Source organism: Hyla sarda, chromosome 1 (assembly GCF_029499605.1).
Source record: "Hyla sarda isolate aHylSar1 chromosome 1, aHylSar1.hap1, whole genome shotgun sequence".
Lineage (NCBI taxonomy): Eukaryota > Metazoa > Chordata > Amphibia > Anura > Hylidae > Hyla > Hyla sarda.
Window position 1 is genome coordinate 278,648,306 of NC_079189.1, and position 20,320 is coordinate 278,668,625.

A 20,320-nucleotide genomic window follows, 5' to 3' on the forward strand; every position below is an offset into this window, starting at 1 on the left:
CTTCCTCTCCGATTCCGAAAAGGATTTATTGATGCTTAAATGCACAGTATAAAAAGCATGAAGCTGTCAATGGCCATCCTAAGCTGAACGCGCCTGCTCTCGTCAGATCGCAGACTGGTACATATCTTAGGGCCCGGTAAGTACCGGCATGGGACACTGGCTGGGAATCCCGGCTGCCGTTGACATTTTGCTCTGTTGCCGCCTTCCGTTCCGATTCCGAAAAGGATTTATTGATGCTTAAATGCACAGTATAAAAGGCGAGAAGCTGTCAACGGCCATCCTAAGCTGAACGCGCCTGCTCTCGTCAGATCGCAGACTGCTACCCAGCTTAGGGCCCGGTAAGTACCAGCATGGGAGACTTGCTGGGAATCCCAGGTGTTATTGACTTTTTGCTCTGTAGCCGCCTTCCGCTCCGATTCCGAAAAGGATTTATTGATGCTTAAATCCACAGTATACAGGGTGTGAAGCCGTCTACGGCTATCCTAAGCTGAATGTGCCTGTTCTTGTCAGATCGCAGACTGCTGCCCAGCAAGTACGGGCATGGGAGACTGGCTGGCAATCCAAGGTGCTGTTGACATTTTGCTCTGTTGCCGCCTTCCTCTCCGATTCCGAAAAGGATTTATTGATGCTTAAATGCACAGTATAAAAAGCATGAAGCTTTCAATGGCCATCCTAAGCTGAACGCGCATGCTCTCGTCAGATCGCAGACTGCTACCCAGCTTAGGGCCCGGTAAGTACTGGCATGGGAGACTGGCTGGGAATCCCGGGTGCCATTGACATTTTGCTCTATTGCTGCCTTCCGCTCTGATTCCGAAAAGAATTTATTGATGCTTAAATCCACAGTATACAAGGTGTGAAGCTGTCGACGGCCATCCTAAGTTTAACGCGCCTGCTCTCGTCAGATCGCAGACTGGTACAGATCTTAGGGCCCGGTAAGTACCGGCATGGGACACTGGCTGGGAATCCCGGGTGCAGTTGACATTTTAATCTGTTGCCGCCTTCCGCTCCGATTCGGAAAAGGATTTATTGATGCTTAAATGCACAGTATAAAGTGCGTGAAGCTGTCAACAGCCATCCTAAGCTGAACGCGCCTGCTCTCGTCAGATTGCAGACTGCTACCCAGCTTAGGGCCCGGTAAGTACCAGCATGGGAGACTGGCTGGGAATCTCAGGTGTTGTTGACCTGTAGCTCTGTAGACAATTTGCTCCGATTCCGAAAAGGATTTATTGATGCTTAAATCCACAGTATACAGGGTGTGAAGCCGTCTATGGCTATCCTAAGCTGAATGCGCCTGTTCTTGTCAGATCGCAGACTGCTGCCTGGCAAGTACGGGCATGGGAGACTGGCTGGCAATCCAAGGTGCTATCAACATTTTGCTCTGTTGCCGCCTTCCTCTCCGATTAAAAAAAATATTTATTGATGCTTAAATCCACAGTATACAAAGTGTGAAGATGTCAACGGCCATCCTAAGCTGAACGCGCCTGCTCTCGTCAGATTGCAGACTGCTATGCAGCTTAGGGCCCGGTAAGTACCGACATGGGACACTGGCTGTTAATCCTGGCTGCCGTTGACATTTTGCTCTGTTGCCGCCTTCCGTTCCGATTCCGAAAAGGATTTATTGATGCTTAAATGCACAGTATAAAGGGCGAGAAGCTGACAACGGCCATCCTAAGCTGAACGCGCCTGCTCTCGTCAGATCGCAGACTGCTACCCAGCTTAGGGCCCGGTAAGTACCAGCATGGGAGACTGGCTGGTAATCCCAGGTGTCGTTCACATTTTGCTCTGTTGCCGCCTTCCGCTCCGATTCCGAAAAGGATTTATTGATGCTTAAATCCACAGTATAAAGGGCGAGAAGCTGTCAACGGCCATCCTAAGCTGAACGCGCCTGCTCTCTTCAGATCGCAGACTGCTACCCTGCTTAGGGCCCAGTAAGTATGGGAGACTGGCTGGGAATCCTGGGTGCAGTTGACATTTTTGCTCTGTTGCCGCCTTCCGTTCTGATTCCGAAAAGGATTTATTGATGCTTAAATGCACAGTATAAAAATCATGAAGCTGTCAATGGCCATCCTAAGCTGAACGCGCCTGCTCCCGTCATATCGCAGACTGCTACCCAGCTTAGGGCCCAGTAAGTACTGGCATGGGAGACTGGCTGGGAATCCCGGTTGCCGTTGACATTTTGCTCTATTGCTGCCTTCCGCTTTGATTCCGAAAATAATTTATTGATGCTTAAATCCACAGTATACAAGGTGTGAAGCTGTCGACGGCCATCCTAAGCTTAACGCGCCTGCTCTCGTCAGATCGCAGACTGGTACAGATCTTAGGGCCCGGTAAGTACCGGCATGGGACACTGGCTGGGAATCCCGGCTGCCGTTGACATTTTGCTCTGTTGCCGCCTTCCGTTCCTATTCCGAAAAGGATTTATTGATGCTTAACCACTTAAGAACCTAGGGCGTATGGATACGCCTTGACGTCCTGGTACTTAAGGACCCAGGGCGTATCCATATGCCCGTGGGAATTTCGGTCCCCGCCGCGTGCCGGGCGGGGACCGGGCCGGGGTAACTGCTGATATCTATCAGCAGGCACCCCGTGCAAATGCCCAGGGGGGTCATCAGACCCCCCCACGTCGGCGATCGGCGCAAATCGCAAGTGAATTCACACTTGCGATTTGCGCCGATTCCGGGTCATACGGGTCTATTGTGACCCGGTGACCCGGAATAGAAGGGGGATCGCGGTTGTCCAAGACACCCACGATCCCCCTGTAGGCATAGGAGTGAGGTGGCAGGGTTGCCACCCCTCCTATCCCTGCTATTGGTCTGCTATTGATCGTCAGAGGCGACGACCAATAGCAGACCGGGGGCGGGGGGGGGTTAACTTTCGTTTTCCCCGTCCTGCCCTCCCACAATAGGCGGGGCAGAACGAGGAACCGAAGGGGACCGGGCGCCGACGTCCACTTACCCATCCGGAGGCTGCGGCGACGTTGATCGGCGGGCGGCATCACGTGTGTCTGAAGAGGACGGCTGCCGGGATCCTACGGAAGCCGGTAAGTAGATCTGGAGGGCTACAGTCTGAGACCGTGGTCTCTAACTGTAGCCCTCCAGATGTTGCAAAACTACAACTCCCAGCATGCCCAGACAGCTGTTTGGGCATGCTGGAATATGTAGTTTTGCAACAGCTGGAGGGCTGCAGTTTGAGACCACTATACAGTGGTCTCTAAACTATATCCCTCCAGATGTTGCAAAACTACAACTCCTAGCATGCCCACATAGCTGTTTGTTGTCTGGACATGCTGGGAGTTGTAGTTTTGCAACATCTGGAGGTCCACAGTTTGGAGATCACTGTGCAGTGGTCTAAAAACTGTAGCTCTCCAGATGTTGCAAAACTGCAATTCCCAGCATGCCCAGAAAGCAAACAGCTGTCTCGGCATGCTGGGAGTTGTAGTTGGGTACCTCCAGCTATTGCATAACTACATCTCCCAGCATGCCCTTCGGTGATTAGTACATGCTGGGAGTTGTAGTTTTGCAACAGCTGGAGGCACACTGGTTGGAAAATATTGAGTTAGGTAACAGAACCTAACTGAAGGTTTTCCAACCAGTGTGCCTCCAGCTGTTGCAAAACTACAACTCCCAGCATGCACGGTCTGTCAGTACATGCTGGGAGTTGTAGTTTTGAAACAGCTGGAGGTTTGCCCCCCCCCCATGTGAACGTACAGGGTACATTCACATAGGCGGGTTTACAGTAAATTTCCTGCTTCAAGTTTGGGTTGCGTCAAATTTTTTGCCGCAGTGCAAACTCCTAGCGGGAAATTCACCGTAACAAGTCAGTGTGAATGTACCCTAAAAACACTACACTACACTACCACCTAATAAAGAGTAAAACACTACATATACACCCCTTACACTGTCCCCCCCCCCCCCCAATAAACAATTTAAAATGTCTTGTACGGCAGGGTTTCCAAAACGGAGCCTCCAGCTGTTGCAAAACAACAACTCCCAGCATTTCTGGACAGCCACTGACTGTCCAGGCATGCTGGGAGTTTAGCAACAGCTGGAGGCACCCTGTTTGGGAATCACTGGCGTAGAATACCCCTATGCAATCCCTAATTTAGTCCTCAAATGCGCATGGTGCTCTCTTACTTCGGAGCCCTGTCGTATTTCAAGGAAACAGTTTAGGGCCACATATGGGGTATCTCCGTACTCGGGAGAAATTACACTACAAATTTTGGGGGGCTTTTTTTCCTTTTACCGCTTGTGGAAATAAAAAGTATGGGGCAACACCAGCATGTTAGTGTAAAAAAATAAAAAAATTTTACACTAACATGCTGGTGTTGCCCCATACTTTTTATTTCCACAAGCGGTAAAAGGAAAAAAAGACCCCCAAAATTTGTAACGCAATTTCTCCTGAGTACAGAAATACCCCAGATGTGGGCGTAAAATGCTCTGCGGGGGCACAACAAGGCTCAGGAGTGAGAGTGCACCATGTACATTTGAGGCCTAAATTGGTGATTTGCACAGGGGTGGCTGATTTTACAGCGGTTCTGACAAACGCAAAAAAAAAATAATACCCACATGTGACCCCATTTTGGAAACTACACCCCTCACCGAACGTGACAAGGGGTATAGTGAGCCTGAACACCCCACAGGTGTTTGACGAATTTTCATTAAAGTTGGATGGGAAAATGAAAAAAATTATATTTTTTCACTAAAATGCTGGTGTTACCCTAAATTTTTCATTTTCACATCGGGAAATAGGAAAAAAGCCCCCCCAAATTTGTAAACCCATCTCTTCTGAGTAAGAACATACTCCATATGTGAATTTAAAGTGCTCTGCGGGCGAACTACAATGCTCAGAAGAGAAGGAGCGCCATTGGGATTTTGTAGAGAAAATTTGTCCGGCATTGAAGGCCACATGTGTTTACAAAGCCCCCATAGTGCCAGAACAATGGACCCCCGACACATGTGACCCCATTTTGGAAACTACACCCCTCACGTAATGTAATAAGGGGTACATTGAGAATTTACGCCCCACAGATGTCTGACAGATTTTTGGAACAGTGGTCCGTAAAAATGAAAAATAAACTTTTTCATTTGCACAGCCCACTGTTCCAAAGTTCTGTGGGGTGTAAATACTCACTGCACCCCTTATTAAATTCTGTGAGGGGTGTAGTTTCCAAAATGGGGTCACATGTGGGGGGTTCCACTGTTCTGGCACCACGGGGGGCTTTGTAAACGCACATGGCCCCTGACTACCATTCCAAACTAATTCTCTTTCCAAAAGCTCAGTGGCGCTCCTCCTCTTCTGAGCATTGTAGTTCGCCAGCAGAGCATTTTACGTCCTAACATGGGGTATTTCCATACTCAGAAGAAATGGGGTTAGACATTTTGGGGGTCATTTTCTCCTATTACCCCTTGTAAAAATGTAAAATTTTGGGGAAAAACTGCATTTTAGTAAAAAAAAAAAATTTTTTTCATTTACACATCCAAATTTAACGAAAAGTCGTCAAACACCTGTGGGGTGTTAAGGCTCAGCGGACCCCTTGTTACGTTCCTTGAGGGGTGTAGTTTCCAAAATAGTATGCCATGTGGGTATTTTTTGCTGTTCTGGCACCACAGGGGCTTCCTAAATGCGACATGCCCCCAAAAAACCATTTCAGCAAAAGTTGCTTTCAAAAAGCCAAATGTGACTCCTTCTCTTCTGAGCATTGTAGTTTGCCCGCAAAGCATTTTACATCCTAACATGGGGTATTTCCATACTCAGAAGAGATGGGGTTACAAATTTGGGGGGGCATTTTCTCCCATTACCCTTTGTAAAAATGGTAAATTTGGGGGAAAAACTGCACTTTAGTGAAAAAAATTTTTTTTTTCATTTACACATCCGACTTTAACGAAAAGTCGTCAAACACCTGTGGGGTGTTAAGGCTCACTGGACCCCTTGTTACGTGCCTTGAGGGGGTCTAGTTTCCAAAATGGTATGCCATGTTGGGGTTTTCTGCTGTTCTGGCACCATAGGGGCTTCCTAAATGTGACATGCCCCCCAAAAACCATTTCAGCAAAATTCCCTCTCCAAAATCCTATTGTCGCTCCTTCCCTTCTGAGCCCTCTAGTGCACCCGCCGAACACTTGACATACACATATGAGGTATTTCCTTACTCGAGAGAAATTGGGTTACAAATTTTGGGGGGATTTTTCATCTATTACCCCTTGTAAAAATTCAAAAACTGGGTCTACAAGAACATGCGAGTGTAAAAAATGAAGATTTTGAATTTTCTCCTTCACTTTGCTGCTATTCCTGTGAAACACCTAAAGGGTTAACACACTTACTGAATGTCATTTTGAATACTTTGAGGGGTGCAGTTTTTATAATGTGGTCATTTGTGGGGTATTTCTAATATGAAGGCCCTTCAAATCCACTTCAAAACTGAACTGGTCCCTGAAAAATTCTGATTTTGAAAATTTTGTGAAAAATTGGAAAATTGCTGCTGAACTTTGAAGCCCTCTGATGTCTTCCAAAAGGAAAAACATGTCAATTTTATGATGCAAACATAAAGTAGACATATTGTATATGTGAATCAATGTATAATTTATTTGGAATATCCATTTTCCTTACAAGCAGTGAGCTTAAAAGTAAAAAAAATGCAAAATTTTCAATTTTTTCATCAAATTTTGGAATTTTTAGCCAAGAAATGATGCAAGTATCGACAAAATTTTATCACTAACATAAAGTAGAATATGTCACGAAAAAACAATCTCGGAATCAGAATGAAAGGTAAAAGCATCCCAGAGTAATAAATGCTTAAAGTGACAGTGGTCAGACGTTCAAAAAATGGCCGGGTCCTTAAGGTATATTTGGGCTGGGTCCTTAAGGGGTTAAATGCACAGTATACAAAGCATGAAGCTGTCAACGGCCATCCTAAGCTGAACGCGCCTGCTCTCGTCAGATCGCAGACTGCTACCCAGCTTAGGGCCCGGTAAGTACCAGCATGGGAGGCTGGCTGGGAATCCCAGGTGTTGTTGACATTTTGCTCTGTAGCCGCCTTCCGCTCCGATTCCGAAAAGGATTTATTGATGCTTAAATCCACAGTATACAGGGTGTGAAGCCGTCTACAGCTATGCTAAGCTGAATGTGCCTGTTCTTGTCAGATCGCAGACTGCTGCCCAGCAAGTACGGGCATGGGAGACTGGCTGGCAATCCAAAGTGCTATTGACATTTTGCTCTGTTGCCGCCTTCCTCTCCGATTCCGAAAAGGATTTATTGATGCTTAAATCCACAGTATACAGGGTGTGAAGCCGTCTACGGCTATGCTAAGCTGAATGTGCCTGTTCTTGTCAGATCGCAGACTGCTGCCCAGCAAGTACGGGCATGGGAGACTGGCTGGCAATCCAAAGTGCTATTGACATTTTGCTCTGTTGCCGCCTTCCGCTCCGATTCGGAAAAGGATTTATTGATGCTTAAATGCACAGTATAAAAAGCATGAAGCTGTCAATGGCCATCCTAAGCTTAACGCGCCTGCTCTCGTCAGATCGCAGACTGCTACCCAGCTTAGGGCCCGGTAAGTACTGGCATGGGAGACTGGCTGGGAATCCCGGGTGCCGTTGACATTTTGCTCTATTGCTGCCTTCCGCTCCGATTCCAAAAAGAATTTATTGATGCTTAAATCCACAGTATACATGGTGTGAAGCTGTTGACGGCCATCCTAAGCTTAACGCGCCTGCTCTCGTCAGATTGCAGACTGGTACATATCTTAGGTTCCGGTAAGTACCGGCATGGGACACTGGCTGGGAATCCCGGCTGCCGTTGACATTTTGCTCTGTTGCCGCCTTCCGTTCCGATTCCGAAAAGGATTTATTGATGCTTAAATGCACAGTATAAAGGGCGAGAAACTGTCAACGGCCATCCTAAGCTGAACGCGCCTGCTCTCGTCAGATCGCAGACTGCTACCCAGCTCAGGTCCCGGTAAGTACCAGCATGGGAGACTTGCTGGGAATCCCAGGTGTTGTTGACTTTTTGCTCTGTAGCCGCCTTCCGCTCCGATTTCGAAAAGGATTTATTGATGCTTAAATCCACAGTATACAGGGTGTGAAGCCGTCTACGGCTATCCTAAGCTGAATGTGCCTGTTCTTGTCAGATCGCAGACTGCTGCCCAGCAAGTACGGGCATGGGAGACTGGCTGGCAATCCAAGGTGCTATTGACATTTTGCTCTGTTGCCGCCTTCCTCTCCGATTCCGAAAAGGATTTATTGATGCTTAAATGCACAGTATAAAAAGCATGAAGCTGTCAATGGCCATCCTAAGCTGAACGCGCATGCTCTCGTCAGACTGCTACCCAGCTTAGGGCCCGGTAAGTACTGGCATGGGAGACTGGCTGGGAATCCCGGGTGCCGTTGACATTTTGCTCTATTGCTGCCTTCCGCTCCGATTCCGAAAATAATTTATTGATGCTTAAATCCACAGTATACAAGGTGTGAAGCTGTCGACGGCCATCCTAAGTTTAACGCGCCTGCTCTCGTCAGATCGCAGACTGGTACAGATCTTAGGGCCCGGTAAGTACCGGCATGGGACATTGGCTGGGAATCCCGGGTGCAGTTGACATTTTAATCTGTTGCCGCCTTCCGCTCCGATTCGGAAAAGGATTTATTGATGCTTAAATGCACAGTATAAAGGGCGTGAAGCTGTCAACAGCCATCCTAAGCTGAATGCGCCTGCTCTCGGCAGATTGCAGACTGCTACCCAGCTTAGGGCCCGGTAAGTACCAGCATGGGAGACTGGCTGGGAATCTCAGGTGTTGTTGACCTGTAGCTCTGTAGACAATTTGCTCCGATTCCGAAAAGGATTTATTGATGCTTAAATCCACAGTATACAGGGTGTGAAGCCGTCTATGGCTATCCTAAGCTGAATGCGCCTGTTCTTGTCAGATCGCAGACTGCTGCCTGGCAAGTACGGGCATGGGAGACTGGCTGGCAATCCAAGGTGCTATCGACATTTTGCTCTGTTGCCGCCTTCCTCTCCGATTAAAAAAAATATTTATTGATGCTTAAATCCACAGTATACAAAGTGTGAAGATGTCAACGGCCATCCTAAGCTGAACGCGCCTGCTCTCGTCAGATTGCAGACTGCTATGCAGCTTAGGGCCCGGTAAGTACCGGCATGGGACACTGGCTGTTAATCCCGGCTGCCGTTGACATTTTGCTCTGTTGCCGCCTTCCGTTCCGATTCCGAAAAGGATTTATTGATGCTTAAATGCACAGTATAAAGGGCGAGAAGCTGACAACGGCCATCCTAAGCTGAACGCGCCTGCTCTCGTCAGATCGCAGACTGCTACCCAGCTTAGGGCCCGGTAAGTACCAGCATGGGAGACTGGCTGGGAATCCCAGGTGTCGTTCACATTTTGCTCTGTTGCCGCCTTCCGCTCCGATTCCGAAAAGGATTTATTGATGCTTAAATCCACAGTATAAAGGGCGAGAAGCTGTCAACGGCCATCCTAAGCTGAACGCGCCTGCTCTCTTCAGATCGCAGACTGCTACCCTGCTTAGGGCCCAGTAAGTACCAGCATGGGAGACTGGCTGGGAATCCTGGGTGCAGTTGACATTTTTGCTCTGTTGCCGCCTTCCGTTCTGATTCCGAAAAGGATTTATTGATGCTTAAATGCACAGTATAAAAATCATGAAGCTGTCAATGGCCATCCTAAGCTGAACGCGCCTGCTCCCGTCATATCGCAGACTGCTACCCAGCTTAGGGCCCAGTAAGTACTGGCATGGGAGACTGGCTGGGAATCCCGGTTGCCGTTGACATTTTGCTCTATTGCTGCCTTCCGCTTTGATTCCGAAAATAATTTATTGATGCTTAAATCCACAGTATACAAGGTGTGAAGCTGTCGACGGCCATCCTAAGCTTAACGCGCCTGCTCTCGTCAGATCGCAGACTGGTACAGATCTTAGGGCCCGGTAAGTACCGGCATGGGACACTGGCTGGGAATCCCGGCTGCCGTTGACATTTTGCTCTGTTGCCGCCTTCCGTTCCTATTCCGAAAAGGATTTATTGATGCTTAACCACTTAAGAACCTAGGGCGTATGGATACGCCTTGACGTCCTGGTACTTAAGGACCCAGGGCGTATCCATACGCCCGTGGGAATTTCGGTCCCCGCCGCGTGCCGGGCGGGGACCGGGCCGGGGTGACTGCTGATATCTATCAGCAGGCACCCCGTGCAAATGCCCAGGGGGGTCATCAGACCCCCCCACGTCGGCGATCGGCGCAAATCGCAAGTGAATTCACACTTGCGATTTGCGCCGATTCCGGGTCATACGGGTCTATTGTGACCCGGTGACCCGGAATAGAAGGGGGATCGCGGTTGTCCAAGACACCCACGATCCCCCTGTAGGCATAGGAGTGAGGTGGCAGGGTTGCCACCCCTCCTATCCCTGCTATTGGTCTGCTATTGATCGTCAGAGGCGACGACCAATAGCAGACCGGGGGCGGGGGGGTTAACTTTCGTTTTCCCCGTCCTGCCCTCCCACAATAGGCGGGGCAGAACGAGGAACCAAAGGGGACCGGGCGCCGACGTCCACTTACCCATCCGGAGGCTGCGGCGACGTTGATCGGGGGGCGGCGTCACGTGTGTCTGAAGAGGACGGCTGCCGGGATCCTACGGAAGCCGGTAAGTAGATCTGGAGGGCTACAGTCTGAGACCGTGGTCTCTAACTGTAGCCCTCCAGATGTTGCAAAACTACAACTCCCAGCATGCCCAGACAGCTGTTTGGGCATGCTGGAATATGTAGTTTTGCAACAGCTGGAGGGCTGCAGTTTGAGACCACTATACAGTGGTCTCTAAACTATATCCCTCCAGATGTTGCAAAACTACAACTCCTAGCATGCCCACATAGCTGTTTGTTGTCTGGACATGCGGGGAGTTGTAGTTTTGCAACATCTGGAGGTCCACAGTTTGGAGATCACTGTGCAGTGGTCTAAAAACTGTAGCTCTCCAGATGTTGCAAAACTGCAATTCCCAGCATGCCCAGAAAGCAAAACAGCTGTCTCGGCATGCTGGGAGTTGTAGTTGGGTACCTCCAGCTATTGCATAACTACATCTCCCAGCATGCCCTTCGGTGATTAGTACATGCTGGGAGTTGTAGTTTTGCAACAGCTGGAGGCACACTGGTTGGAAAATATTGAGTTAGGTAACAGAACCTAACTGAAGGTTTTCCAACCAGTGTGCCTCCAGCTGTTGCAAAACTACAACTCCCAGCATGCACGGTCTGTCAGTACATGCTGGGAGTTGTAGTTTTGAAACAGCTGGAGGTTTGCCCCCCCCCCCCCCCCCCCCATGTGAACGTACAGGGTACATTCACATAGGCGGGTTTACAGTAAATTTCCTGCTTCAAGTTTGGGCTGCGTCAAATTTTTTGCCGCAGTGCAAACTCCTAGCGGGAAATTCACCGTAACAAGTCAGTGTGAATGTACCCTAAAAACACTACACTACACTACCACCTAATAAAGAGTAAAACACTACATATACACCCCTTACACTGCCCCCCCCCCCCCAATAAACAATTTAAAACGTCTTGTACGGCAGGGTTTCCAAAACGGAGCCTCCAGCTGTTGCAAAACAACAACTCCCAGCATTTCTGGACAGCCACTGACTGTCCAGGCATGCTGGGAGTTTAGCAACAGCTGGAGGCACCCTGTTTGGGAATCACTGGCGTAGAATACCCCTATGCAATCCCTAATTTAGTCCTCAAATGCGCATGGTGCTCTCTTACTTCGGAGCCCTGTCGTATTTCAAGGAAACAGTTTAGGGCCACATATGGGGTATCTCCGTACTCGGGAGAAATTACACTACAAATTTTGGGGGGCTTTTTTTCCTTTTACCGCTTGTGGAAATAAAAAGTATGGGGCAACACCAGCATGTTAGTGTAAAAAAATAAAAAAAATTTACACTAACATACTTTTTATTTCCACAAGCGGTAAAAGGAAAAAAAGACCCCCAAAATTTGTAACGCAATTTCTCCTGAGTACAGAAATACCCCAGATGTGGGCGTAAAATGCTCTGCGGGGGCACAACAAGGCTCAGGAGTGAGAGTGCACCATGTACATTTGAGGCCTAAATTGGTGATTTGCACAGGGGTGGCTGATTTTACAGCGGTTCTGACAAACGCAAAAAAAAAATAATACCCACATGTGACCCCATTTTGGAAACTACACCCCTCACCGAACGTGACAAGGGGTATAGTGAGCCTGAACACCCCACAGGTGTTTGACGAATTTTCATTAAAGTTGGATGGGAAAATGAAAAAAATTATATTTTTTCACTAAAATGCTGGTGTTACCCTAAATTTTTCATTTTCACATCGGGAAATAGGAAAAAAGCCCCCCCAAATTTGTAAACCCATCTCTTCTGAGTAAGAACATACCCCATATGTGAATTTAAAGTGCTCTGCGGGCGAACTACAATGCTCAGAAGAGAAGGAGCGCCATTGGGATTTTGTAGAGAAAATTTGTCCGGCATTGAAGGCCACATGTGTTTACAAAGCCCCCATAGTGCCAGAACAATGGACCCCCGACACATGTGACCCCATTTTGGAAACTACACCCCTCACGTAATGTAATAAGGGGTACATTGAGAATTTACGCCCCACAGATGTCTGACCGATTTTTGGAACAGTGGTCCGTAAAAATGAAAAATAAACTTTTTCATTTGCACAGCCCACTGTTCCAAAGTTCTGTGGGGTGTAAATACTCACTGCACCCCTTATTAAATTCTGTGAGGGGTGTAGTTTCCAAAATGGGGTCACATGTGGGGGGTTCCACTGTTCTGGCACCACGGGGGGCTTTGTAAACGCACATGGCCCCTGACTACCATTCCAAACTAATTCTCTTTCCAAAAGCTCAATGGCGCTCCTCCTCTTCTGAGCATTGTAGTTCGCCAGCAGAGCATTTTACGTCCTAACATGGGGTATTTCCATACTCAGAAGAAATGGGGTTAGACATTTTGGGAGTCATTTTCTCCTATTACCCCTTGTAAAAATGTAAAATTTTGGGGAAAAACTGCATTTTAGTAAAAAAAAAAAAATTTTTCATTTACACATCCAAATTTAACGAAAAGTCGTCAAACACCTGTGGGGTGTTAAGGCTCAGCGGACCCCTTGTTACGTTCCTTGAGGGGTGTAGTTTCCAAAATAGTATGCCATGTGGGTATTTTTTGCTGTTCTGGCACCACAGGGGCTTCCTAAATGCGACATGCCCCCAAAAAACCATTTCAGCAAAAGTTGCTTTCAAAAAGCCAAATGTGACTCCTTCTCTTCTGAGCATTGTAGTTTGCCCGCAAAGCATTTTACATCCTAACATGGGGTATTTCCATACTCAGAAGAGATGGGGTTACAAATTTGGGGGGGCATTTTCTCCCATTACCCTTTGTAAAAATGGTAAATTTGGGGGAAAAACTGCACTTTAGTGAAAAAATTTTTTTTTTCATTTACACATCCGACTTTAACGAAAAGTCGTCAAACACCTGTGGGGTGTTAAGGCTCACTGGACCCCTTGTTACATGCCTTGAGGGGGTCTAGTTTCCAAAATGGTATGCCATGTTGGGGTTTTCTGCTGTTCTGGCACCATAGGGGCTTCCTAAATGTGACATGCCCCCCAAAAACCATTTCAGCAAAATTCCCTCTCCAAAATCCTATTGTCGCTCCTTCCCTTCTGAGCCCTCTAGTGCACCCGCCGAACACTTGACATACACATATGAGGTATTTCCTCACTCGAGAGAAATTGGGTTACAAATTTTGGGGGGATTTTTCATCTATTACCCCTTGTAAAAATTCAAAAACTGGGTCTACAAGAACATGCGAGTGTAAAAAATGAAGATTTTGAATTTTCTCCTTCACTTTGCTGCTATTCCTGTGAAACACCTAAAGGGTTAACACACTTACTGAATGTCATTTTGAATACTTTGAGGGGTGCAGTTTTTATAATGTGGTCATTTGTGGGGTATTTCTAATATGAAGGCCCTTCAAATCCACTTCAAAACTGAACTGGTCCCTGAAAAATTCTGATTTTGAAAATTTTGTGAAAAATTGGAAAATTGCTGCTGAACTTTGAAGCCCTCTGATGTCTTCCAAAAGGAAAAACATGTCAATTTTATGATGCAAACATAAAGTAGACATATTGTATATGTGAATCAATGTATAATTTATTTGGAATATCCATTTTCCTTACAAGCAGTGAGCTTAAAAGTAAAAAAAATGCAAAATTTTCAATTTTTTCATCAAATTTTGGAATTTTTAGCCAAGAAATGATGCAAGTATCGACACAATTTTATCACTAACATAAAGTAGAATATGTCACGAAAAAACAATCTCGGAATCAGAATGAAAGGTAAAAGCATCCCAGAGTAATAAATGCTTAAAGTGACAGTGGTCAGATGTTCAAAAAATGGCCGGGTCCTTAAGGTATATTTGGGCTGGGTCCTTAAGGGGTTAAATGCACAGTATACAAAGCATGAAGCTGTCAACGGCCATCCTAAGCTGAACGCGCCTGCTCTCGTCAGATCGCAGCCTGATACCCAGCTTAGGGCCTGGTAAGTACCAGCATGGGAGACTGGCTGGGAATCCCGGGTGCAGTTGACATTTTAATCTGTTGCCGCCTTCCGCTCCGATTCGGAAAAGGATTTATTGATGCTTAAATGCACAGTATAAAGGGCGTGAAGCTGTCAACGGCCATCCTAAGCTGAACGCGCCTGCTCTCGTCAGATCGCAGACTGCTACCCAGCTTAGGGCCCGGTAAGTACCAGCATGGGAGGCTGGCTGGGAATCCCAGGTGTTGTTGACGTTTTGCTCTGTAGCCGCCTTCCGCTCCGATTCCGAAAAGGATTTATTGATGCTTAAATCCACAGTATACAGGGTGTGAAGCCGTCTACGGCTATGCTAAGCTGAATGTGCCTGTTCTTGTCAGATCGCAGACTGCTGCCCGGCAAGTACGGGCATGGGAGACTGGCTGGCAATCCAAGGTGCTATTGACATTTTGCTCTGTTGCCGCCTTCCTCTCTGATTCCGAAAAGGATTTATTGATGCTTAAATGCACAGTATAAAGGGTGAGAAGCTGTCAACGGCCATCCTAAGCTGAACGCGCCTGCTCTCGTCAGATCGCAGACTGCTACCCAGCTTAGGGCCCGGTAAGTACTGGCATGGGAGACTGGCTGGGAATCCCGGGTGCTGTTGACATTTTGCTCTATTGCTGCCTTCCGATCCGATTCCGAAAATAATTTATTGATGCTTAAATCCACAGTATACAAGGTGTGAAGCTGTTGACGGCCATCCTAAGCTTAATGCGCCTGCTCTCGACAGATCGCAGACTGGTACAGATCTTGGGGCCCGGTAAGTACCGGCATGGGACACTGGCTGGGAATCCCGGCTGCCGTTGACATTTTGCTCTGTTGCCGCCTTCCGTTCCGATTCCGAAAAGGATTTATTGATGCTTAAATGCACAGTATAAAGGGCGAGAAGCTGTCAACGGCCATCCTAAGCTGAACGCGCCTGCTCTTGTCAGATCGCAGACTGCTACCCAGCTTAGGGCCCGGTAAGTACCAGCATGGGAGACTGGCTGGGAATCCAAAGTGTCGTTGACATTTTGCTCTGTTGCCGCCTTCCGCTCCGAATCCGAAAAGGATTTATTGATGCTTAAATCCACAGTATACAGGGTGTGAACATGTCTACTGCCATCCTAAGCTGAATGCGCCTGTTCTCGTCAGATCGCAGACTGCTACCCAGCTTCGGGCCTGGTAAGTACCAGCATGGGAGACTGGCTGGGAATCCCGTGTGCAGTTGACATTTTGCTCTGTTTCTGTTCCGATTCCGAAAATTATTTATTGATTCTTAAATCCACAGTATACAAAGCATGAAGCTGTCAACGGCCATCCTAAGCTGAACGCGCCTGCTCTCGTCAGATCGCAGACTGCTACCCAGCTTAGGGCCTGGTAAGTACCAGCATGGGAGACTGGCTGGGAATCCCGGGTGCAGTTGACATTTTAATCTGTTGCCGCCTTCCGCTCCGATTCGGAAAAGGATTTATTGATGCTTAAATCCACAGTATACAGGGTGTGAAGCCGTCTACGGCCATCCTAAGCCTGAACGTGCCTGCTCTCCTCAGATCGCAGACTGCTGCCCGGCAGTTACCGGCATGGGAGACTGGCTGGCAATCCAAGGTGCCATTGACATTTTGCTCTGTTGCCGCCTTCCTCTCCGATTAATAAAAATATTTATTGATGCTTAAATCCACAATATACAAGGTGTGAAGATGTCAACGGCCATCCTACGCTGAACGCGCCTGCTCTCGTCAGATCGCAGACTGCTACCCAGCTTAGGGCCCAGTAAGTACCGGCATGGGAGACTGGCTGGGAATCCCGGGTGCAGTTGACATTTTGCTCTGTTGCCGCCTTCCGTTCCGATTCCGAAAAGGATTTATTGATGCTTAAATGCACAGTATAAAAAGCATGAAGCTGTCAATGGCCATCCTAAGCTGAACGTGCCTGCTCTTGTCAGATCGCAGACGGCTACCCAGCTTAGGGCCCGGTAAGTACTGGCATGGGAGACTGGCTGGGAATCCTGGGTGCCGTTGACATTTTGCTCTATTGCTGCCTTCCGCTCCGATTCCGAAATTAATTTATTGATGCTTAAATCCACAGTATACAAGGTGTAAAGCTGTCGACGGCCATCCTAAGCTTAACGCGCCTGCTCTCGTCAGATCGCAGACTGGTACAGATCTTAGGGCCCGGTAAGTACCGGCATGGGACACTGGCTGGGAATCCCGGCTGCCGTTGACATTTTGCTCTGTTGCCGCCTTCCGTTCCGATTCCGAAAAGGATTTATTGATGCTTAAATGCACAATATACAAGGCATAAAGATGTCAACGGCCATCCTAAGCTGAACGCGCCTGCTCTCGTCAGATCGCAGACTGCTACCCAGCTTAGGGCCTGGTAAGTACCAGCATGGGAGACTGGCTGGGAATCCCGGGTGCAGTTGACATTTTGCTCTGTTGCCACCTTCCGCTCCGATTCAAAAAATGATTTATTGTTGCTTAAATGCACAATATAAAGGGCGTGAAGCTGTCAACGGCCATCCTAAGCCCGAACGTGCCTGCTCTCCTCAGATCGCAGACCGCTGCCCGGCGGATACCGGCATGGGAGACTGGCTGGCAATCCAAGGTGCCATTGACATTTTGCTCTGTTGCCGCCTTCTTCTCCGATTAATAAAAATATTTATTGATGCTTAAATCCACAATATACAAGGCATAAAGATGTCAACGGCCATCCTAAGCTGAACGTGCCTGCTCTCGTCAGATCGCAGACTGCTACCCAGCTTAGGGCCCAGTAAGTAACGGCATGGGAGACTGGCTGGGAATCCCGGGTGCAGTTGACATTTTGCTCTGTTGCCACCTTCCGCGCCGATTCCGAAAAGGATTTATTGATGCTTAAATCCACAGTATACAGGGTGTGAAGCCGTCTACGGCTATCCTAAGCTGAATGTGCCTGTTCTTGTCAGATTGCAGACTGCTGCCCGGCAAGTACGGGCATGGGAGACTGGCTGGCAATCCAAGGTGCTATTGACATTTTGCTCTGTTGCCGCCTTCTTCTCCGATTAATAAAAATATTTATTGATGCTTAAATCCACAATATACAATGCATAAAGATGTCAACGGCCATCCTAAGCTGAACGCGCCTGCTCTCGTCAGATCGCAGACTGCTACCCAGCTTAGGGCCCGGTAAGTACCAGCATGGGAGACTGGCTGGGAATCCCATGTGTTGTTGACATTTTGCTCTGTAGCCGCCTTCCGCTCCGATTCCGAAAAGTATTTATTGATGCTTAAATCCACAGTATACAGGGTGTGAAGCCGTCTACGGCTATCCTAAGCTGAATGTGCCTGTTCTTGTCAGATTGCAGACTGCTGCCCGGCAAGTACGGGCATGGGAGACTGGCTGGCAATCCAAGGTGCTATTGACATTTTGCTCTGTTGCCGCCTTCTTCTCCGATTAATAAAAATATTTATTGATGCTTAAATCCACAATATACAAGGCATAAACATGTCAATGGCCATCCTAAGCTGAACGCGCCTGCTCTCGTCAGATCGCAGACTGCTACCCAGCTTAGGGCCCAGTAAGTACCGGCATGGGAGACTGGCTGGGAATCCCGGGTGCAGTAGACATTTTGCTCTGTTGCCGCCTTCCGCTCCGATTCGGAAAATGATTTATTGATGCTTAAATGAACAGTATAAAGGGCATGTAGCTGTCAACGGCCATCCTAAGCTGAACGCGCCTGCTCTCGTCAGATCACAGACTGCTACCCAGCTTAGGCCCGGTAAGTACCAGCATGGGAGACTGGCTGGGAATCCCAGGTGTTGTTGACATTTATCTCCGTAGCCGCCTTCCGCTCCGATTCCGAAAAGGATTTATTGATGCTTAAATCCACAGTATACAGGGTGTGAAGCCGTCTACGGCTATCCTAAGCTGAATGTGCCTGTTCTTGTCAGATCGCAGACTGCTGCCCGGCAAGTACGGGCATGGGAGACTGGCTGTCAATCCAAGGTGCTATTGACGTTTTTTTCTGTTGCCGCCTTCCTCTCCGATTAATAAAAACATTTATTGATGCTTAAATCCACAATATACAATGCATGAAGATGTCAACGGCCATCCTAAGGTGAACGCGCCTGCTCTCGTCAGATCGCAGACTGCTACCCAGCTTAGGGCCCGGTAAGTACCAGCATGGGAGACTGGCTGGGAATCCCAGGTGTTGTTGACATTTTGCTCTGTAGCCGCCTTCCGCTTCGATTCCGAAAAGGATTTATTGATGCTTAAATCCACAGTATACAGGGTGTGAAGCCGTCTACGGCTATCCTAAGCTGAATGTGCCTGTTCTTGTCAGATCGCAGACTGCTGCCCGGCAAGTACGGGCATGGGAGACTGGCTGGCAATCCAAGGAAATATTGACATTTTGCTCTGTTGCCGCCTTCCTCTCCGATTCCGAAAAGGATTTATTGATGCTTAAATGCACAGTATAAAAAGCATGAAGCTGTCAATGGCCATCCTAAGCTGAACGCGCCTGCTCTCGTCAGATCGCAGACTGCTACCCAGCTTAGGGCCCGGTAAGTACTGGCATGGGAGACTGGCTGGGAATCCCAGGTGCCGTTGACATTTTGTTCTATTGCTGCCCTCCGCTCCGATTCCGAAAATAATTTATTGATGATTAAATCCACAGTATACAAGGTGTGAAGCTGTCGACGGCGATCCTAAGCTTAACGCGCCTGCTCTCGTCAGATCGCAGACTGGTACAGATCTTAGGGCCCGGTAAGTACCGGCATGGGACACTGGCTGGGAATCCCGGCTGCCGTTGACATTTTGCTCTGTTGCCGCCTTACGCTCCGATTCCGAAAAGGATTTATTGATGCTTAAATCCACAGTATACAGGGTGTGAAGATGTCTACGGCCATCCTAAGCTGAACGTGTCTGTTCTCGTCAGATCGCAGACTGCTACCCAGCTTCGGGCCTGGTAAGTACCAGCATGCGAGACTGGCTGGGAATCCTGGGTGCAGTTGACATTTTGCTCTGTTTCTGCTCCGATTCCGAAAATTATTTATTGATGCTTAAATCCACAATATACAGTGTGTGAAGCTGTCAACGGCCATCCTAAGCTGAACGTGTCTGCTCTCCTCAGATCGCAGACTGCTTCCCGGCAGATACCGGCGTGGGAGACTGGCTGGCAATCCAAGGTGCCATTGACATTTTGCTCTGTTGCCGCCTTCCTCTCCGATTAATAAAAATATTTATTGATGCTTAAATCCACAATATACAATGCGGAAGATGTCAACGGCCATCCTAAGCTGAACGTGCCTGCTCTCGTTAGGTCGCAGACTGCTACCCAGCTTAGGGCCCAGTAAGTACTGGCATGGGAGACTGGCTGGGAATCTCGGGTGCAGTTGACATTTTGCTCTGTTGCCGCCTTCCTCTCCGATTCCGAAAAGGATTTACTGATGCTTAAATGCACAGTATAAAAAGCATGAAGCTGTCAATGGCCATCCTAAGCTGAACGCGCCTGCTCTCGTCAGATCGCAGACATCTACTCAGCTTAGGGCCCGGTAAGTACTGGCATGGGACACTGGCTGGGAATCCCGGCTGCCGTTGACATTTTGCTCTGTTGCCGCCTTCCGTTTCCGATTCCGAAAAGGATTTATTGATGCTTAAATGCACAGCATAAAGGGCAAGAAGCTGTCAACGGCCTTCCTAAGCTGAACGCGCCTGCTCTCGTCAGATCGCGGACTGCTACCCAGCCTAGGGCCCGGTAAGTA

The 20,320-nt window shown here is 48.2% G+C and overlaps 8 pseudogenes; all 8 read left to right on the plus strand.

The window, feature by feature from the left end:
• Positions 1 to 267: 267 nt before the first annotated feature.
• LOC130352044 (5S ribosomal RNA) lies at positions 268 to 387 on the plus strand (annotated as a pseudogene).
• A 6,506-nt stretch (positions 388 to 6,893) lies between these two features.
• Positions 6,894 to 7,013, plus strand: LOC130352158 (5S ribosomal RNA; annotated as a pseudogene).
• A 462-nt stretch (positions 7,014 to 7,475) lies between these two features.
• On the plus strand, positions 7,476 to 7,595 carry LOC130330823 (5S ribosomal RNA; annotated as a pseudogene).
• Positions 7,596 to 7,879: 284 nt separating this feature from the next.
• LOC130352976 (5S ribosomal RNA) lies at positions 7,880 to 7,999 on the plus strand (annotated as a pseudogene).
• A 7,088-nt stretch (positions 8,000 to 15,087) lies between these two features.
• On the plus strand, positions 15,088 to 15,207 carry LOC130351998 (5S ribosomal RNA; annotated as a pseudogene).
• Positions 15,208 to 15,888: 681 nt separating this feature from the next.
• On the plus strand, positions 15,889 to 16,008 carry LOC130351930 (5S ribosomal RNA; annotated as a pseudogene).
• An 879-nt stretch (positions 16,009 to 16,887) lies between these two features.
• Positions 16,888 to 17,007, plus strand: LOC130351931 (5S ribosomal RNA; annotated as a pseudogene).
• A 2,042-nt stretch (positions 17,008 to 19,049) lies between these two features.
• On the plus strand, positions 19,050 to 19,169 carry LOC130348692 (5S ribosomal RNA; annotated as a pseudogene).
• Positions 19,170 to 20,320: the final 1,151 nt, after the last annotated feature.